We start from the raw sequence: 4,995 nt of genomic DNA, 5'->3' as shown, positions 1-4,995 counted from the left end.
AATTTTTTTGGTGTTTCTATGATTAAATAGATACTTTTGTACCTATAAATGATTTTTGGAAAAAATAAATAGCAAACTATGAGGTAGCCACAGTTCAAATTTGACCATCTTCCTACTGAATCGGCGGAAATTTGTCTTTTTCACCAGAGGTGTATCAAAACTTTTGACACCAAACCATTTGGTCAATTGTGCATTAAATATGGCCTAGTATTTTATAAAAATGATTTGGTCCAATTTTGCAACAATTATTTGGTAGGTCCTTCACAAAAAAACATCATTTGGGGCACTCGAAAAATGGAAAATGATTTTTTCGTCCAAAGAAAATGAAAACTCCCTTAGGGAACATTGTTTGGAATTCCAAGATGCACCCTTGTGCACAATATTAGATCATTTGAACAAAGTATTCCATGAATGTGGCCATAAGATTGATCATTTGAGTTGGAAGCCATGAATCTTCACACATGATAGCTCATTTCTGAGAACACTTTTTTAAAAGAATTGACGTATTACAAGTTTATTATTTTTCCCAGTAACTTGGTCACATATAATGACACAATGCGAAGGTTTTCCAAATTTTTGATTTTTTTGAATTTTTTATGCCTGTTTCAACATGCGGTCAAAACGGCGGGCTTGACCGTTCCTAGCTAGTGGTTGAATCTTGGAATTTTTTTGGTGTTTAACTGATTAAATAGATACTTTTGCACCTAGAAATGATTTTTGGAAAAAATAAATAGCAAACTATGAGGCAGCCGCAGTTCAAATTTGACCCGCTTCATGCTGAATCGGCGGAAATTTGTCTTTTTCACCAGAGGAGGATCAAAACTTTTGACACGAAACTATTTGGTCAATTGTGCATTAAATATGGCCTAGTATTTTATAAAATTGATTTGGTCCAATTTTGCAACAATTATTTGGTAGGTCCTTAAAAAAACCTTATTTGGGGCACTCGAAAAATGGAAAATGATTTTTTCGTCCAAAGAAAATGAAAACTCCCTTAGGCAACATTGTGTGGAATTCCATGATGCACCCTTATGCATAATATGAGATCATTTGAACAAACTATGCCATGAATGTGGCCATAAGATTGGTCATTTGGGTTGAAAGCCATGAATCTTCACACATGATAGCTCATTTCTGAGAACACTTTTTTAAAAGAATTGCCGTATTACAAGTTTATTATTTTTCCTGGTAACTTGGTCACATATAATGACACAATGCGAAGGTTTTCCAATTTTTTGATTTTTTGAATTTTTTATGCACGTTTCAACATGCGGTCAAAACGGCGGGCTTGACCGTTCCTAGCTAGTTGTTGAATCTTGGAAATTTTTTTGGTGTTTCTCTGATTAAATAGATACTTTTGTACCTAGAAATGATTTTTGGAAAAAATAAATAGCAAACTACGAGGCAGCCGCAGTTCAAATTTGACCCGCTTCCTGCTCAATCGGCGGAAATTTGTCTTTTTCACCAGAGGTGGATCAAAACTTTTGACACCCAACCATTTGGTCAATTGTGCATTAAATATGGCCTAATTGTTTAGAAAAATGATTTGGTCCAATTTTACAACAAATATATGGTAGGTCCTTAAAAAAACTCATTTTGTGCACTCGAAAAATGAAGAATGGTTTTGCCGTCAATTTGACGAAACATGGATCAAAAACATTTTACATAAAATCATTTGGTCAATTATACATAAAATTTGGTTTAATACATAGAGTTGGTAGGTTCGTCACAACATAACTATTTTTTATACTTCAAAAATGAAAAATGCTTTTCTCCTGCAAAAGAACTTATTTTTAATCAATTAAGACCTATTTATATGGTCATAACGTCATCAAGGACTTTATTGCATTCTGATTGGTCCACGAGCACCTCACGCGTATCATGCATCGACCACCGTTGGATAGGCCCGGATCCGACGGCAGCCCTCTTCCCCCACCCCCTCTACCCCTTATCCCTCTCATCCCCCTCCCGAATCAGCGCAGCTCCCTCTCACCCCTCGTCTAAACCCTAGCCACGCCCTCCTCCGTGCGCCGCCGCCCCCATCGATTCCGCCCAACACCGCCGTCCCCTTCCACTCGCTCTCCTCCATGAGCCGGATCCCCACCTCCTCCGGCACCCCTTCCACTCACTCTCCCGTGAAAGCCGAGATGGACGTTCGACGGCCTCGGCTCCCAGATTCCGCACACCCACTCCGCTCCATCTGCTTTGATCTGATCCGATCTCGGCTTCCTCCCCAAGCCACGCGACGCGAGACCAGCTCCGGCTCCCGCTCCGGCCATGGCGGCGACCATCCAGTCCGTGAAGGCCGCCAGATCTTCGACAGTCGCGGCAACCCCACCGTCGAGGTACGGACACGCCCCCATCCCCCATCCCCCATCCCCCGTCTCCTCGATCTGTGCGCCGTCAGTCCGGTTCGGCTCGATCTGGTAGCGGTAGCGGCTAGCGGGTGCCGCGCTCGTGTGTGGCAGCGGTTTGGCATCGATTACGCGGCCGATCTGGTCTGGTAGGGGTCCGAGGGGCGCTGTCTGGGGTTTCTGAATTCCCCTCGGCTATATTTTTGGGGGGTTTTGTTCGCTCACATGCTGTGGCGCGTGCGATTTTCGCCTTGCCTGCTCTGGCATCTATTTTTTGGTTGTATCCACAGATCGGTTGGTTCGTTATGCTTATGCTTGGCTTGTGCTTGCTGAAAGGCGCTGCCAATCTGGGGCTTCCAGACTTGTCACTCACGAGTTGTTCGCCTGCAACCAGAGCGGTCTACTGCCGTGAAGAATCCCAGCAACGAGTATTTACATGTACAGGCTGGAATTATCTAGACAAGTGCATGTACGTAGAGGCTAGCAGCCTATAGTACTACAGTAGCAGTTTACTTCTCACAGAGTGCAGTTTACTTATCACGGAGTGCTACATGCATCGAAGCATCTTACTTCTCTCAAAATTAGTGTGATGTGTGCTGTAGAAAAGAGTGAACATTTTTTTTGCATGTGAAGAAAAGAGTGTATACATGGCAATACTGCTGGTCGCTGAGAGAAATACTCAAAAAAACCAGTAGAATTTTTGTATTTAGATTTTACTTTATTTTTCTTAACATGATGTTAAGTTATTTAACATGCTGTGAGGTCAATGATACACAAATGAAATAGATTTTACAAGAAACCTCTGACTAAAAGAAGTGAAAATTACTGCATCAAACTAATTTACACCTAGCGGTGCATGAACTGGTGGGTCATTTTGTTATTACATCAATCACTGTTTTACTTTCAACCTTTATAATCAAGTTTTGCCTCCCTTCATGTCTAGTGAAGGGACACAATGTTCCTGTCATAATTATTGTCTGAAGCTAATCTTTTCTGAATCATCTCTCTTTTGTAGGTGTCTATGAAGCTTTGGAGCTGAGGGACGGTGGATCTGACTACTTGGGCTAGGGTGTTTCCAAGGTTTACATTCGTTTGACCGAATTATATACCACCGTAGAATTCTACACCATGTGGTGGACTTAAGTATCTTAGTGACTTCATTTGATGTGTGTATTTCTGTTAATTTTAAGCTTCTGTTGCTCTGAAAATGTACCTCACTGACCATTTGTCTATTTATTGTGTACTTCTTGCATGAGGATGTGACTAGTGATGCGACGCGCCAAGCAGCAGTAGGGGAAGGGGGTCTCCTGCTCGAGGAGGCGGAGTAGGGGCGTGGCCAGCTGGCAGCCCTGTCCTGCTCGTGGGGGAGGGGCAGGAGGGGTCTGCTCCCCTGCTTCCATTGCGACCGTGGCAGGTAGCTCCTCCATCTCCCTCCCCCTCTTCCGCTGCTCACTACTTCTGCTGCGAAGTTGACGAATATGTGATGCACTTGTCCCAAGGAATTTTAGAGGGATCTGTATGAACAAGTCATGTTTTTATTTTATTTTATTTAGGTTGTTAGTTATCAAACAGAGAGAGAAGATGAGCTCCTGCTTGGATTTTTTTCTGCCAGCACATGATTTGTATGTATGCAATTATCATCTTGCATGTGTGAGTTGGTTCCTTGCTTGGGCATCACGTCGATGACCAAGTGTTAGTGCCGATTTGTTGTGGTGGTGCTCATCTGGCCAATGATTTCTTGCTGATAATTAGGTGCTAAAGAATGCTACAGGTATATGTTGAATACACTAGTCATGCTCCTGCATACATGTTTTGTTGGACGAAAAACTATACAATGATCTGCTCCTTGGGATATTAATTCTTATAATATATCTTGTAATTTACTTTATTGTAAAAGTTAAACCCACTGCACGTGTTGAGCAGAAATTGTTTTACTTTGTCATACATAATTGCCTATGCTTGTTGGTAGCTATTAAGTGTATAATTCATCATGGAAGCATATGAATGTGATGGACATCATCAGATTACATTTATGTTCTGAACTTAAAATATTTCAACTCGGTGTTTAGATTCTGTATCTGTAATGATAAGGTTCACTTGTAGTCTGGTCGTACTTAGACATATTATTGTTTGAGTTAAGTTCACCGAACAATACTTAAAATTTCAGGAATCAATGATGCCGACCTCATTGATGGGCACTGTGCTTTTGGTGTATGATATGGCCGGGAGAAAACACACAGTTCCCTGCTGGTTTATTACATATCAGCCAGTACTGTACGGAGTAGTATATAAGGACGTCTTACTGTAGTATGGCTGAGGCAGTGACCAGCTTGGTAGTTAGTACTAGCTGAGAAAATTCATGATGCTGGCTGGGAGCAAAAAGCTTATAGGCTTAGTTGCTGTATTGGTTATGTTGTTGTATGGGGATATATGCATAGATATGTAACATGTGGGTTCCAAGCATGCTTCCGAGAAAAAGTAAAATTATATATACAATTTAAACATTGTACATCTGCCGTTCTTGTGGAATGCAAGTTATTTTAGGTGTGTGATCTGACTTCTGACTGCTCACTAGATGGATACATGCAGCTAGCTAGCAACCTAGCAGTAATAGTAAGAATACATGTGACTAATTCCCTCC

Source organism: Triticum aestivum, chromosome 7D, assembly GCF_018294505.1.
Source record: "Triticum aestivum cultivar Chinese Spring chromosome 7D, IWGSC CS RefSeq v2.1, whole genome shotgun sequence".
NCBI lineage: Eukaryota > Viridiplantae > Streptophyta > Magnoliopsida > Poales > Poaceae > Triticum > Triticum aestivum.
Note: the sequence above shows the minus strand (reverse complement) of the source record.